Consider the following 17,328-nt stretch of genomic DNA (forward strand, 5'->3'; position numbering starts at 1 on the left):
AGTGTACACCATGCATTGTGTGACACTTTGTTTTAGTGCCAATCACCTGTCACCCAAAGGAAAGGAAAGATATAAACCCTAAAAATCTTTATTCCAACATCTGTCTTTTTATTTCTCACGTCTGTTAATTAAACTCGACTTTTACACTATAAAAAAAAAACCTGGTTAAAAGCCTAACCAGGGCGGGGGCTGCAAATACGCTCCTTGACTATATAGATTACATCTGTTGCACTGCTTATTCTTACGTAACCGCGTTTATCCATATGGACCCTGTTAAATAAACAAATAAACAAATATTCGGGAGTTATCGCGTGTTTACCCTAACTCCTGGTCGTCTCCCTGACCACACAGCCTGCCACCCAGGCGTCGCTCCTTTGTAGTTGCCAGATGAGCTGCAGGCATGCAAAGGTGGGCGGGATCGGCTGTGGATCTCTGTGCCTTATAGTTTTCACAGAGCCCATATGCTTCCTTATCTGTATTAGCCCCACTTGACTTCCTCCGCAGGCTGTGAAAACAATCCCAGTTATTCCTGCCCCCCCCCCGACAGACGGACGCTATGTCCCGCTTGTGTTTCCGACTATAAAAACTTTTTTTTTGAATATTCCTCATATTTCTCCTCCTTTTTTATTTTTTTTTTCTTCTTATGATTTATTGATTAGCCTCGACACAAAAGTCTGTTGGCGTGCGCATTACAGCTAAAACTTTTAAAGGTTGCCAGCAGAAGAGCTGCGTTAGAGAGAGATGGAGGAGACAGGAAAGGGAGAGAATTCACTTCAGGCCGCCTGGTGTGTGTGTGTGTGTGTGTGTGTGTGTGTGTGTGTGTGTGTGTGTGTGTGTGTGTGTGTGTGTGTGTGTGTGTGTGTGTGTGTGTGTGTGTGTGTGTGTGTGCATACTTGGGAGAGAGTTTTGTGTGGTGAGTGGGTGGGTGCGTCAGTCAGTCGGCTCTCTGCAGTGCACTCAGCCGCTGTGCTCTCCTCTCGGCTGAGTGGAAACATCATGTGTCTGTGGGACGCCCCGTTTCCCCCCAAACTGAGACCAGAATAGACAGTCGGAGACGGACCGCGGGAGGAAGAGGGCTCACAATGGACTCATCCAGAACCTCGGAGTAGACGACGTGGTAAAAGGGGACCAAAAGACGTGTTTTGGGGGGTTTTTGGAGGATAGTTTTCATCTATTCTGCCATTTGAGCTCACCACCTCAAACCTGGCTATGCCATGCTGGCTCAGAGGAACGGGCTACCACCGGGCTGCAAGCCGGTTCCCCTGAAGGACCGGGACGTGGACGTCGGCGCCGAAGGGTGCTGCTCCCTCGCCCCGTCCCCGTCGTCGGGAGGGTGTCCCTGGGCTCGGCTGGCCGGGGTGGACGGCTGCCTGTCGGAGCCGTACTGTCTCTGGTTCCAGCTTCTGGCCAGAGCCTACTGGGGGGAGGTGGAACTGGGGCTCACCAGTCCTAACCGCAGCGTGTCCTGGGCTCGGCTCAGAGAAGCCTCCAGGAAGAACTGTGTCCGCTCTCGGGTAAGGACGCTTTTTGCATGATGGAGAGCATCCTCGTGAATTTGGCATTTTACGGAGGCAAGTTGCGCTCCGGTTTTTGCAGGCATTTAGGAATTCCCTGACTCGCTGAAAATATGTGTCGAGCCGATATCGGTGTCTGGCAGAGATGTATAAGGTTACATAGGAAGCATTGGAGAGGTGAGGGGCGGCTACACTCTGTTGTGCTGTCTGAGGAATTTAGTGTGCGTCATCCTGCTCTCCAGCGGTAAGGCTAGTCCTGTTTCACTGACCGATATCTTTTGTAACGTGAGCGTGTGTGTGTGTGTGTGTGTGTGTGTGTGTGTGTGTGTGTTTGGGTTTAAGGTTTCATTTATTGTTGGACCCTTTTTTGGAGTTTCAGAGTGACACTTTTCTGTAAGCTGTCAGAGGAAGATGATGTTTATTTTCCAGCTGTGCTTATTTTAGAAGTTCTTCTTCTGCCATTACTGAGCAGGCGCTGAGATCTCCTCCTTTTTTGTGGAGGCGACCGAAGGCATATTTTCCTATAGTATAGTGGACAAGTGTGACTAATGTTCAAGTCTGTGGTCGGAGAGGGAGAGAAGTTTGGAAAAGAAAAGGCGAGAGGGAGTGAAAGAGGTAGATCAGTGAGGTCAGACGTCCCGAGGGGTGACTCATGCGCTTCAAAAAAACAAAAAAAAAACAAAGAAAGAAATAGCTGAGGAGAAAAAGCTGAGTCCACAAGTAACGCCGTTCAAACGCACTCCTCTCATATACATAAAGAAGCAGGAGTGGGCATGCAAATGCGCCGCCCCGCAGGCCACGGCACCATATGGCAGCACGCAGATCAAACCCTCGGAGCGCACAGAATAAGGCCGTTCTGATGAACAGACTGCATGCATAATGAGGTCATATTTATCAGGTGGCTGTGGGAGCGCGTTTGGAGCAGATTTACAGTATCGTGGCTGTAGTTTCCCTCCACACCGTGCCATGCTGCTGCTTCTTTTTACCCTATAAAGAGATGGATCGTGTGTGTGTGTGTGTGTGTGTGTTCCTACTCAATGGGGCATTTGAGCCAAATGGCTTAGCTGTTGCATAATACAACATCACATTTTCTGCATGAAATCAAAACAAACAGCTGAGTCGCTGCTCTCCTCTCCTCTCTGTAACGCTGTGGACCGTGGCTTGCCTCCAGCTCCGCACCGCTGGGTATTGGTGGTGATTTCACCAGTCACACCATTAGGCCCACACCCATCCCACTCTCCGGAGGCCTCTACATCTGCTGCTCCCAGACCGGTCGGAGGAGAGGTGTGGACAGAGAAGCCAGAGAGGGGCGGCGTGGGGAGAACGTCTTTGTTTTGGATCCACACCGGAGATGTGTTTTGGTAGGAGGAGAGCCTGCGGAGGGATCCGAGTTGAGGCTGAGACTCTTGGCAGGCTCCCCGTAGCCCGGAGCCAGGATGGCAGCGTTAGCGATAACCGCTAGCGCGCGCCCTGCGGTGCGGCGGTTCGGCTCCATCATTACGTCGACGATAGATGTGACAGAGGTCTCGCCCCTCAGACGGCTCGCAGCAGCAGGAGAGGTCAGAGCGGTTCTCAGTGGTGGCGCGATATGGAGACGTTGTGATTAAGAGTTATTGCATATTTCCTGCTGTATGGTTATGGAAGTTATAAATCTGGGTTGTTAAGTTCTTGACTAGGTTTTGGAAATAAAGATCTGACAAAAGTAGATTCAGAACGGAGTTGAAGTCTGTCATTTTTTTGTCTTGAAAACACTCAGCGGCAACTATCGATAATTTTAACTATCATTTATTTTCTTTATTGAATAATTAAAGAGGCTAAATTCCAAATTCAGAGCATAAATATAGCAGCAAACAACTACTTGCAGTGTAAAGTGGAGTAATGTACCTGAGCCTGTGTGTGTTCTAACCCGAGCTTCTCCACGGTTTGTTGAGAGAGCCGGGCTGGCCGTGCGTGTTTTTAGTGCATGTTAGTGCATGTTAGTGCACGTGAGCGTGCCCCACTGGCGAGCTCATGGCTGCTGCTCTGCACTGCTCTCATACGGCGGTTACAGCCGATAACGTCGTTCCGACCCACCGGGTTGTTGGTTCTGTTTCAGGTGTGTCACCGTTAGCTCTGTTGTCGTTGTTTGCGCCGTTAGCTGCACTCGCTGCCGCCATGTTGAGAGCGGTGTGGAGGCAATGGAAATGCTGTGGATTTTGTATTGAGCGCTTTCAATCTTTCTGTCTCTAAATTGTCCCAAAATAATAAAAAAAAGTGCTTATCACAATTTCCCAGAGCCCATTGCAACATATTCAAATCGATTGAACTATCCTAAACTCACAGATACAAAGATTATGATGAGGAAAAGCAGCAAATAATTACATTTCAGAGGCTACAAACATGTTTTGGGCACTTTTGCTCCAAAAATTACTGGGGAAGATAAATGATTATTAAAAGAAATTGCTGATTTTCATTATTTTTGTTCAAGCCAAATATTTATCAGACTAAATTATGAATATAATCGGTAGTTGCAGCTCTACATCGTATAATTTAAAAACAATAAAGTTTTGATGTAATATGTGACCACCCACACTCCCTCTGTGTGTGTGTGTGTGTGTGTGTGTGTGTGTGTGTGTGTGTGTGTGTGTGTGTGTGTGTGTGTGTGTGTGTGTGTGTGTGTGTGTGTGCGCGCGTGTGTGTGTGTGTTTGTTTTGTAACATCATCTTCAGGTCGTGACTGTAAACTTCTCTGACTCACTGTGTGTTTCCAGCTTAGCTACAGTTGCCGTTTGAGTCTGAGTCAGCGTAAACACTTTGTCACCGGACGGTTCAATGCAGAGTTGTGCTGCTGATGTGTGGAGCGCATGTGTTCGTGTCATATAGGCATGAATGTAATGTTACTCAAGCTGAGTGCTGCCAGCACTTAAGGCTTGTTTTCATCCCGTGTTAGTCACAGTAGGAATGTAGAAGATAAGTCTGTCATCGTGCAAACACGCCAAATAGCCCCGCAAAGCCCCAAATGTGCAATAACTGAAGCCACATGTGCGGCTGTGTGCAGCTCGCGGCAGGACAAATGTGGCTTAAATGACGACCCTGATTATTTTGACAGATATTGTGATCACTGACATGAACCACAACTTAGGAACTAAATTATTTGACTGCATTTTTGGCCTCTGTCACCAACATTTTTAACCGTTTTCATCTGGGGGATGCCGAATGTGCTGAGTGAGAGGATTTCTCTCTGCATCTGCAAGCTGAAACTGGTGTCTTAATCAACAGCTTCTACCGAATGCGTCCCGTTGTTTATCTGTTCCCTCCATGTGGACGGATCAGCAGCAGGGGAGAGATTGTGTTCGCTGGTATCTGAGGACATTTTTGTGTGACCGGTGATGGCATTGAGAGTCTGGGGACATTTTGAGCTCATTGCCACTTAATGTATGTGAAGATGAAGTCAGGAAAATAACACAGCTCAGTAGAATGATCGCATGATGAAGCAACGAAGGGCTTTGTTTGAAATATAAGTATGTTTGTGTGATTGTATCTGCCTTTATGTTTGTGAAAAATAGCCTTTTTTTGCACATTACAGTCTACAACCAATATGTCAAACTTCTTGTTAACTCTTTCTTTCCTTATTTCTAAAAGCGTAACCCTAGTCCACAACAAGACACCTTTGTTATTGAGCAGAATCAAACCCAACCTAGCCCGACTAATGAGCTCTATGCTTAGCCGTCGGCTGTTTCATCTGTGAAAACACACTTTTCTTTGTTTCTTTTCTAAGCTTCTCCTTACACAATCACTGAGAGGTGACGTGAACGGAGTGACGCTCTTTGTTTTGTTTATGCGAGTCGGTTCTCAACAGTGAACACGTGGAAATGGCAGTTTTACTATCGGTGCGTCATTGCTTTCACAACCACATTTGATGTTCTTTCATCTGCATCGGTGGTTCCCGAACCAAGGGTCCAAAGATACATTTTGAGTTACACAAGATTATGAGTGTTTTTTTTCCCCAACTTCCATCAATTGTTTAATCAGGGTGGTTTAGATTTAGATGAGAAGATCAACATCCCTCTCAAATCTGTACGCTAAATATGAAGCGAAAGCTGGTTAGCTTAGCTTAGCATAAAGACTGGAAACAGGGGGAAACACCTAGCCTGGTTCTGTTCAAATGTAACAAAATCTGCCCATCAGCACCTCTAAAGCTCAATCTTTTTAAAAAAACAACAACGCTGAATCTCTTTTCAGTCTTTATGCTAAGCTAAGCTAACTGGCCTCTTGTAGCTGATAGCTTGTATTTACCGTACACACATGTGTGGTATCAATCTTCTCGTCTAACTCTCAACAACAAAGCAAATGACTGTGTTTTCCTATATGAATGATGAATTAAGTGCTCTTATCTTTTCTAGTTTTTTTCTGTGTCCACAGTGTAGTGTTTTTGTCCTAAAGACACTAACGTACTGACGTACCAGTTTGTTTGTTCTCCTTTCAGGCCAAGCAGAAGGATGGGCGCGATCAGAGCGAGGCGTCGACCGTGGCGTCTCTCGGGGCCGAGGAGGAGCCTTTTTCGTGGCCGGGGCCCAAGACGCTTCACCTGCGCCGAACCTCCCAGGGCTTCGGCTTCACACTGCGACACTTCATCGTCTACCCGCCGGAGTCCGCCGTCCACAACTCTCTGAAGGTGACGCAATGTCGCCAATGCCCAAAACACACACACACACACACACACACACACACACACACACACACACACACACACACACACACAACAACAACCTTTATGTCATGTAAAGGAGTTTAGGGCTGAGTAAGTGTTTAAAATAAGCACGGAGTTGTGACCGTTGAGCTAAGAAAACATACTTCTGTCACCAAAGTAAATAGACTTTTGTCAAGTGACGTTAGCCTCAGAACAGAAACAGGATGTGAATTCATTCATGACACCGTCATGAAAATCTTTGCTGAAAGAGACATTGTATTGAACACTGAGGAAATAATTTCAGACCACGAGCAGTTCTAAGGAAGTAAAGCTGGATTTAGATATTATAGTTTAAGGAAAATTAGGTTTTTAGGACTGAAGTAGCAACTTTACAATAAGCATGAGAATGGATGATCTGCTGTATAATCTTTAAATTGACTCAAGGATGCAACACATTTCCCAAAAATACGACTGACTTTATTGGTTCTTGTCCTCTGTGCTAACTCTGGTCTCGCTGTCAAGGCCCTGGAATTATAACTGCTGCTCATTGTTCCAGATTGTTATCATAAAATGTGACTTTATTTAGCTTTTTAGTGTCTGCAGTGATTAGAAAAGCCCTGATTTGTGTGACACGGGAGGGAGAACATGATCACAATCCAGACTTTCAGCTTCTGTTTGAACACGGCCGCAGACAAACACCTCAGTGTTCAGTGCTGCTGGGACATTGGCGATGTGTCCCAGTTCCACACTACTGCGTACAGTATGAACTATTTATCATATTCATCATGCTTTTGCTTGCCTGAGGTCCTCCTGAAGCTGTTCCACCACCATCCACCACTTGTTGTAATTCTTTCCAGCTGTGAGGAGCTCCTTTATTTCCTTTGTGCAGTAGAGCTGTGAAGTAGAAGGAAGTGGGGTTTTTTCCAGTGTTCCCATTACAGATGTTGTCTTTTAATGATATCCTGGATGTTAGTTAACACAGAAGCAAGGGACTTTAATGTAGGGATTGGATAGGTTTATCGGCCTTGGTGGAGGTCTGGACTCTCCGAGTGTCCTAGATTTTTTACACTACAATACCCACAAGTGGGTTGTTGTTGTTGTAACGTAGAAGAAACCTTTTAAAAAGCTTCATCACAAAAGAGTGCCACATTTGCTGAAGTCATCCAAATTGACCCTCAATTTAAAAGCTAATAAATCAATAACAGAACTTGAAGCTTGCTGATTGGACGTTTCTTACCGAAATGCACTCTGGGAGTTGTGGTTCTCGCCTTACATTTCTATGTAAACGAGCATCTTTTGCATATTGATGTCTCTGATACTTCATTTTGTCTCTTTACCAATGTTGACCTACGACATACTGAAACCCACAGAATTGGGATGCAGCTTAGGTATCTGTAGCATGTACAGCATAATCACTTCTATACAACTATAATCAATATTCAATCTGTTCAAGAAGCTGAGGCGGCTTGTTTAGTGGTGACACACACTGAAGAGCGGTAGCATGATATATGTGAGCGCGTCGTGTCCGACTTGTGTCGTCCCACCTGGGCGGTCTGCCAGCTGTCTTGTGGATAACATCAGCACCAATCAGCTCTTAATCCTGATGTTGCAGCACTTCCGGCTCCTCATGGGCACCGACTAGCGCTCACCGAAGGGCTTTGTCTAAATACCACGGGGCGTCTTTAACGGGAGAATGTGCCGGTGTCTCAAAGCTTATCATGGCCTCCAGACTATCAGTTTGTGTTAGTGATAATTCAGGATTTAGTTGGGTTTACGTTACTCTGAAGTGTATTTTGACAACCTCTTCAGTCTGCAAAGGAGGATTTCCTACCAAAGTTAGCATAGTTTCTTGTGTTTATAGCTTTTGGCTTCTGTTCTGCATGTTGAAAGAGAAACTGTGGCGCGACAGTTTGGATTTGTGTAACCAAAACGAGGGGATCGTTTCTCCCAGAGGCCTCCCTGGTAACACAATGTTGTCCAACGTGGGCCACTTACTTGCTCGGTGGTCCTTGCTGTAACTACAATAGACGGATGTGAAAGTTTGTGAACTTCAAATCGAACTGACATTTGCAAGTTTGTGAACTTAAAAACCAGAAATCCGGAGCCCGGCGATCTAAGACGCCTACGATGCGAAATGAAACTTCAAACACTTCAGCTTCCAGTCTCCTGCCTAACAACTTCATTATCCTCATTTATTCCTGCGATTCATTCTGAGGCATTGGTGTTTAGAACTGCGCAACTAAAACTACATTTTGTGTTGACTTTGAGCCGACTGTCTTGAGTCGTCTGAGGCCTTCTTATCATAAGACGGGATTCTGGGAAATATTCAAACCGAAGCCTTAAATTTCAATCCGTCAGGTCACACTCACTGTACGCCCTCCCATTACGTAACCCCATCCTCATACATTCATCACATTTCATTGTAATTACTTTCAGGGTCTTGGAGCGGAGCTCTTGATTAATCACAGTGCGAGGGTATTGGGGTTAGCTTGGAGAGGGTCAGAGCGTCTTAAGGAAAGCCTTGGGAGAGCAGGGAGTCTTTAAGGAGACGTGGAGGACATGTGTGTCACTGGGGACGGGTGGATTAAAGCAGGAGTGAGTGGGTTTCAGCTGGAAAATACGGTTTTATGAGTTGAGGAAGTGGGGAAAAAAAACACCAACATGGCTATGAAGTGGTTTTTGGGTTGCTATGTGTTATCACTTTTAAGTATGTAGCTTTGTTAAATGATAACAATCATTGTTCTCTGTGGATCATCTAATCCTTTATTCACTGCTGAGAGATTCTTTCTAGGGCTGTATCCAACTGTTATGATTATCAACGCATTGCTTGGACTATAAAATGTCAGAACATGTGAACACTGATTCATCATCGCCTTTCAACTAACAAGACAAACTGTTGCTCCTATTTCCTTCTTTATGTGCCCTTTTTCTTATTTGTTGAAGCTCGGTTAGGAGTGTTAAAGTCTGAAGAGACGTCTTCTATGTGGAATAGAAGAGCTGGACAATGTTACATTTCATGTTTTATTTTTGTATTAATGACTCAAATGATTAATCGATTATGAAACTTGACGATGTAAAATGGTGGATGGAGGAGGATTGGAGATGGTGAGAAAAATGATCTGTATTTTTATTTGCCATATGATATAAACAGATATTCAAGTTATCTACCTGTGAATATACTGATGCAAAAGATAAACAAAGAGATAAATCCCCCCCAAAAAAGGGGAATCTGTTGAATGAAATAAAATCACATTTCCTCATCATTTATTTTCTCTCTTTTCTCTTCCAGGATGAAGACAACGGCAGCCGAGGTAAGCCTTTTTTATTTTCCCTTTATTTTGAAATCCCTGCATGCATTAGAGATGTGCTCTGGGACCTCAGGTGTCCCAATGAGAACGACACAGAAACCATTTACTACTCGCTGTTCTTCAGTAGCTCCCCAGAATAGAGACCAAATTGGGATTGACAGTCCATTACTCTAATGTATTCTCTGTCCTTTAGAGAGATCGGTCTGAACCTTTCATTAGCGTTGGCCCGTTCAGTCCCGTCGATAGCCTCATGAATGCACTCATTTCACCCCTGGACGCGGTGCTGGACGCGGTGCTGGACGCGGTGCAGGTGAAGCAGACGGGCCGTGATGTCGCGCTGCACTTTGCTCTTCAGAGCGGCGGACGCAGCTTTCGCCTGTCAGCTTGGCGAGGCCTCGGCATTCCTGAGAGCGTCCGGCTCGTCGTTCCAGCCCCTCGGTATTCCGCTCACGTCTGCAGGACGGGTCGCTCCGCTGCATCTGAAGCCTTCTTAAAAAAAACGGCTTCCTGTCTGTGCGGCGTACAGCAACACGCGGCTCGTGTACGTGGGCACGAAGGCTGCACAGCAACAGCCGGGTCTTATAGAAATAATCCGTTGTGTTTTTCTGTAAATAAACATCCACTTTGCTTTACCTCGTTCATGTAAGCTTTTGTGTTTTCTCGTCTTAAGCTCGGGGTTTGGTCGATCCTTCTTTTTTGGAAAGGAGCCGATACCTTTCTGGCAGACGCAGACGGTGTTTTCTGTTTGTAATAAATGGGGGAGAAAGGGGAGAAGATTATCGTCACGGGCTGCTTGTTTGGCTTGTAATGAACCCAAAGCCCCACCAGGTGTGATTCAGTGACTTGTTATGGCATGAGTGGACAGTGAAAGTGAAGAGTCCAGGGTTAGAGCAGGGTGAGCGCAGGCTTTTTGCGATAATTCTCACTCTTAACCGCCTCTCAACGGGAAATTGAGAGATTCCTGTAAGTGTCCCTCATCATCCCTCTTGGCCCTTGGTGTCACATTCCTTACACTACCTCCCCCCCCCCACCCGTTTTTAACCCCTCCATGTCCAGCCGCCTCATTCAACACAGGCCTCGAAACATTAAACAACCCAGACGCTACGGGCCCTGCTGTGGAGGGAGGAAACCCCGCGGGGAATTTGTGTGGCTGCACATTCTTGAACTTGAATTCCTTTATGCGACTCTACCTGAAAGAAGTCATGTAAAAGCCATGTGTGACTGTGTGAAGAGGTACGGGGCAAGAGCATGAGAACCGCTCACTGCGAAGCTCAATAGATGGAGAATAATGACCCCCCCCCCCCCCTCCTGCTGCCACAGGAAGTCACTTGGCTTGCTTCCAGCCTCTCATAAATCCTCCTCTGCCTCTCAGTAGTGGTGATGATGCTGACAGTATAGGGCCACAGCTGACAGCAACAAGGGCAGCGAAGAATAAGAATCAGATCAGAAATGTTTCTGTGTGACTGCACATACATGGAATTTGACTTGGAAACACGGTACAATAGTATAAAGTCAATGGAAATATACAATAGAATATGAAAAACAAACAGTACATTCTAATATGTTATTAAAGTGAACAGTTGTGTAATTGTGGCTTTGCTTCTGGACACAGAGCTGGATCTTAGTATGAAGAAAAAGGCTCAGATTTGACTAAATATAACTTTTGACTAACTTGTGTTGCTCAGAGATAAAGACAGATCTATCAAAGTTCTGTTCAGCTCGTGTTTACGTTTCTGTGTCGCTAAGTGTGCGTTGTTGTGACTGCAGCCAGCTGTGGCCCTTAATTGTAGGTTTTCCTTTCCCCCAAACTCTCTCTAAACTGCTGCTGATGGTAATGTGCATTGTCTCTTCTGCTCAGCACCACCAATCTAATTCTGGCTCCCAGTGATCACGACCGTTTCTAAAACATACACTAAGCTTCCCTTCTATTAGTCCCACCTATCTGAAACTAATGCAGTCTAACACAGCAGTACTGATATTAATGTCATGGAGTAATAGAAACAGTATGATGTGTATTTACTGATAATATATTCCTCAACTAAAGAGCCTCTTAATTACAACCTGCTGCCCTTTAACTGCACTGTCCTTAAAACGATGGAATTAAAGCATAAATAGATTGACTAAAGAGTTTCAATGGATGGTCTAATACACTTTGGTAGTAATTATACTAGTAGTTGGTACTGTGTTTAAATTGAATGAAATGCTATTGTATCATCGGGTCTTCCTCAGCAGATGGAGTTTTGCCCAGAAGTCATTGAGTTTATATTCAAACATTTCTTAGTCGAGTCAGCTAAAAGGTTAAGATATAAAGATCACTCTTGACCGTCTCCTTGTCTTTCTTTTCTGTAGCCAGAGACTGAGAGGAACAGAGAAAGAGATTAGTTGTGGGTTTGAACTCGGAGACATTTAGCTTTAGTGTCACATCTCCCTGACGCCTACAAGTTGTTATTGTTGCTGAGTGACCACCCAGCTCACTGCTGGTCACGATCACAGCACACAGCACACGCCCCAAAAACACCCGGAGCATCGAGGAAAAACAACGTAAAGACACGCGGACCGAGACGGACAAAACACCCAACGTGTTTTAGTTGTTTTAACATTTAAAAAAGAAAAAAAGAAAGAAAGAAAGGTTGATTCTGCAGCTTTCTCCAGTCTGTGAGGGTCCCTGCAGCCTCTGCACTGCAGTTTATTTGCTTGACTCTGAGCCAGCGTGTGATGAGGCTGTTGGTGTTTGGAGGGGGGGGGGGGCTGTCGACCGCATGTTGACTAGCTGGGTGTTGCCGCTGGAAACACACCAGAAAACATGGACACACACACATACACACACACACTGACGTAGATACACAGATAAACAGACGTAAACAATGACATCCAGCATGTAGGTGCATCGTGGAAGCGGAGGAACGATGAGCGTGTCGACTTTGGATCAGTTTGCTTCCTCCCACAGCGGTTGTCTACATACCAAATCTTCCTCCCCTATCTCACTTCCTCTCTTCTTCCTTCCCTCCCTCCCCCTCTTTCATGTGTCTCTTTCTGCCCAGCTGCATATTTTAGCAACTTGTTGAAGGGTAGAATCCGAATGAGGCGTTCTGTGCTATGCTTATGCATCTGTGGTGCCTCAGCAACACCAGAAAACTGTCTCCATCTGTTTAAATATTTGTTTTTCACTCAACGTGAAACACTTTTCTCTGCAGATACCGGCTTTATTTCCATTTTTTTGGGGGGGTCAGATTTTAGTTGGTTCCCATAAAGTCTGCAGAGGGAACGTAATGCAGCACAAGCAAACAGAATTCCCCAGTATTCTCCAGTGGGCTTTTCAATGCTCCACCTTCTTTAACAAAGCTGTGTCCAAAGATTTGTCTTTCTGTTCTCTTCTTTCTCTCTTTGCTTCTTTAAGCCTCCGCTCTAACCTGCCTGCCTTTCTGTCTCTATCTGTGTCTATTTTCTTACTGAAATCGATGATTTCTTTCACTTTTCCAGTTTGAATTTGTTACCATGAGGCCTGATACTGAGCTCTTTTTCTTTTGTTTAATTCTGGCTACACGTGGAATTCCTGACCAGCTCTTTTATCTTGAGTGTGAGTAGCTATATTGACTTCCACATAGAAGTCGTTGAACATTACGACTCGAGTCGTAGAAGCTTTTTTTTTTAGTCAAACGTCCAAATACAATTGACCATTTGCTCCCCTCAGTCAAGAGTCAGAGGGTGTGACATGCAACAAAGGTCCCAAAGCTGGAATCGAACCCGCGACCATTCAGTAATGTTGCATGTAACAGCTCACCAAGGTGTTACGTTGCCAAACATTTTGTTCTCACATACTGTGTGCAGTTTGCAGTTATGATACTAACAGATTTACCGGTAGAAATCCATAGTTATTTTGTAAACAATTGGTTCTTGATTTAATTTCTTGCTGAATCTGAAACTGTCACTTACGGATTTTTTTTCAGCTACAGCTAGCTAGCTAGCTAGTTAAGCTAACTAAAGCTTAATGAGTTTGTTGTTAGCTTAACTAGCTAGCTAGCTAACTACTAGATTCCTTCTTGTGAAAGGAGTATTAAATATGCACTTTTTTACTATATGTTAAAAGTCTGAGGCTAAGGAAAGCTCAGATATTTCATTTCATTATGATGCTGTTTGGGGTTTATAGAAGAAAAGAAACAAACTAATGTAGCTAATGCTTTTGCAGGTAAGATGCAGTTAGCTTAACACGCTAACGATTGCAGCTGATAAACACACAGGTTAATCCTTTCCTCCACATTCCACATTCACAGCCAGTTGGCTTAAAGCAAGAAACAGTATTTTAGGCTCAAATCATCAGGTTCCAGATGTTTGTCACTTGTTCCCTCAGTTGAACTTTAACTCTCTTGGTAGATAGTTTGGCTAGATTCACAGAAAGAAAACAAAACACTGAATCAAGTTTATTCGTTTTCTTTGCCGTGTGGTCAGTGTATCCTCTTTTTTTTTGGTATTTGGAATTCATAAAAAAAAAAAGGGATGGAAAGTTCTGTGCTGTGCTGGAAAAAACACCAGTTTTTTTTATATATATGTGTGTGTGTGTGTGTGTGTGTGTGTGTGTGTGTGTGTGTGTGTGTGTGTGAGTGTGAGTGTGAGTGTGAATCTGTTGTGATGGAGCGGCAGGGTCGGGCATGTCTCTCTCGGGTTAGGAGGCTACAGTCAAGGAAATGACTTATTTTGAAATGATCCTTGCCCTCCAGGAATGTAGCCCTGCTGGTTTTACACATACTTGTACAGTTCCAAGTTACATATTTTGTGTCCATGATATCTTCGCCCATCTGTCTCTGTTGAAATAGGAAACAATCATTCTGGAACAAAAGCTCTTTAAGTGTTTTTGTCTTTCTACTGTTTGCCAGGACGATAATGAACTTTTCAAGCTCAGTTTTCTTTGGTGAGAACTTTTTAATAAGCAAATGTGAAGGATCCTCATCAGAAGTGCTCGTTAATATCGTGTATGCTAAAAACAAAAGCTGATATATGCTGGCATCTCGAGTACAAGTTTGGTTGAGGTCTCAAAAAATAGCATCAGTCGGGAGATAAAACTCATTTTCTTTGTGCTATATTATTTAAGTTTACATACTTTATTTACTTACATGTGAGGACAAACTGCTGACTTGACAGTCTCAGTGATGACGGGGCTTTGAGGTGTATTGACATGTCCTCCCCCCAGAGTGTGTGTGTGTGTGTGTGTGTGTGTGTGTGTGTGTGTGTGTGTGTGTGTGTGTGTGTGTGTGTGTGTGTGTGTGTGTGTGTGTGTGTGTGTGTGAGAGAGAGAGAGAGAGAGACAGGTTTCTGACATAAAGCTGTGGCTGTTTACAAAGTGCAGCGATTAGTGAAATGAGACATGTCCATCTGAGACCCTCTGACAAAGTCCGTCCTCTGGATGTGTGTGTGTGTGTGTGTGTGTGTGTGTGTGTGTGTGTGTGTGTGTGTGTGTGTGTCTTTATTACGTGTTTCGAGGAGGTCAGGAGACGGGTACGCGGGTTGTTTTAGCTTTCAAAGGCGAGTTGTGTTTGGACTAGTTAGTGTGTGAACGTCTTCATGGGAACGGGGAGAAGCAGAGACAGAATCACAGTATTTGTTGTTTCATGACGGCTGCGGCTGCTGTCTTCAAGCAGTCCGGTTTCTCTGAGGAGGAGTTTGACAGAGAACAACTTCCTTTGAAGGGAGTAGGAGTTTATGGATTTATGTAAAGTGTACTTGTGCTTTGACCTTCCCACACTATGGGGGGAACACACTGCGCCAGGATTATGTGCCTCCCATTTTCATATTCCTCTTGCTGGAAGAGACCCGGCACAGATAACCATCTAAACACACACACACACACACGGTCCTCCTCTGCTTCAGAAAACACACCTCTTCTTCTTCTCAGTACCAGAGCGCAGAGCAGCACATCTGTGGAGGTTTCAGCATGTTTCTGTGTGTTGGTGGCAGTGAATACGAGAGTGACACAAATGGTGAATAACAGTGAGCTGGACAGAGAGGTATTAGGCGAGGGCTAATGCAGCGAGCGGGCAGCGGGCCCAGTCCTCCAAAGAATAACATTATCGAACCCAAAACACCGGGGGGGGGCGGGGCTACACAACCAGCCAGAGAGCAGCGCTGACATCCAGCCAGCCGACTTACCACTGCTACAGTAGATTGGACCGGTTAGGGTCGTATAAAACCTACAGTAAGGAAAATAAATATTTTTATATAATTGAAACGTGAAGCGTGATTCACATAGAGACATTTTTATGCTTCCAAGTGCTTTAAAATGAGCAGAAACCAGACTTTCTAGAGTAGAAGATTTTCCACTACAGCAGTAAGAAGCCGTATCAAACTTTGAATTCTTGAATTTGACAAAGTGGTATCATCATTGCATTTTGGAAAATGGAGATATCCATTTTGTTTTTTTACATTTGTGAGAAATTGCTGAAAGAAATGAACCCTTTTTCCAAATATTTAGATAAATGATTCATTGTTTCAGTCATTTTTTACCATAATGTCCCGAACAATCTTCTCAAGCTTCTCTAAAGGGAGGTGTTGATGCTTTTCCTCATCATATATCATAGTATTCTGAATTTCTTTGGGCTGTTGGTTTAAATGAAATGCCACGTTGAGCAACTCATTTGCCCGATCGAGCAATTGGTAAAAAAAACAAACAATTAAACAAGTTGTTTTTATCCAGAGCTGATGATGGAGGTCGTTAAGGAGTGAATCATCTCTGTTGAGAGAAGATGGCGGCGAATAAAGACAAAGTTTACGGACTGACGCTTAGCTTGAAGCCAGTATTTAAATCATCCTGGAATCAGGAGTTTAGTTTGATTTACTTTTAGATTAATTTACTTAAATCTAGATTAAACATGACGGTTAACTTTTGGTCTTTGTTTTCATTTGGCAAGCTAGCAGCTTACATAATGCACTTGATGTGCCATCTACTGTAATTTCAGCAAAATACCTGCAGTTCTTCAAATGTATTTTTAAGACCAGCTCTGCCTCAAGCATGCACCTGCTTAGTGTAAAAGGATGTAGTGACGCGTGAACGAAGAGCCTCGTCCACTGAAACATTCTCAGCTATCAGTCGACTTGGAGGCAGGTCGACGCATTTCATCCACACGGTAGTTTATGCTTCTTCGGTAAGACAGTTGGGAGCATTAAAAAAAAAAAAAATCCAGAGCTTTAGATTTCCACATTTAATCCTGGTCATCCAGCTGCGTGCCATGGAAACTTCCAGAAATCCAATTTGTGCTGCAGAGTTGGAGCTCGGTGAGATTGGCTCGGGATTGGGAGTTTGCCGAGTACACAGAGAGAGAAGGGGGGGGGGGGCATTGGGCTTTGTTAACATCTGTACCTTCACCTCGGGTCAGTCGTGTCCTACATTGTGTCGCTGACTGATGTTCCACATCAATGCATCGGTGCACGTTTGTCACCGTGCTCTGCGATGATGGGCTGCACTACAGCCACACTGCAGCACTTACACTACGGTTGTTGTTTTTTTTAATATATGCGTGAAGCTGTTGTCATGCGATCATTCACCGGATCATCCGGCGAGAACGTGAACAGGAAATACAGTCACAATGTTACACCGCTCCTCTCTGAGGAAGATCACGTCATGTGCTGCACTGCCTTCTGCTGGACGTAAAACAGGCCTGCAGCTGTTGACAACATCAGTCAACCACAGAGTGCGTTCAATTGTGACTTCACAGTGAATGAGGAACACCGTGACACTTCATGTCGGCCGTGATGAGTGTCAAACCTGCGCTCTTTCATTCTGTAGAAATACGTCTCCAGCAAAGCGTTTGGTGATGATTCATTTGCTTTTGTAAGAGCGTCTGTTCAAA

At 44.5% G+C, this 17,328-nt stretch overlaps 1 protein-coding gene across 2 annotated transcripts in view; it reads left to right on the top strand.

Moving 5' to 3' along the window:
• Positions 1-1,404: 1,404 nt before the first annotated feature.
• arhgap21a (Rho GTPase activating protein 21a) overlaps positions 1,405-17,328 on the top strand; it is a 41,933-nt gene continuing 26,009 nt past the window's right edge. For both annotated transcript variants that reach the window (XM_068710186.1, XM_068710187.1), the window contains exons 1-3: positions 1,405-1,514; positions 5,979-6,167; positions 9,472-9,493. The gene's annotated coding sequence lies outside the window, so the exon portion shown is untranslated. The remainder of the gene's footprint in view (positions 1,515-5,978; positions 6,168-9,471; positions 9,494-17,328) is intronic.

This window comes from Cebidichthys violaceus, unplaced genomic scaffold (genome assembly GCF_023349555.1).
Source record: "Cebidichthys violaceus isolate CVI_PGR_0920_01 unplaced genomic scaffold, fCebVio1.0.p SCAF_15, whole genome shotgun sequence".
In the NCBI taxonomy this organism is placed as follows: Eukaryota; Metazoa; Chordata; class Actinopteri; order Perciformes; family Stichaeidae; genus Cebidichthys; species Cebidichthys violaceus.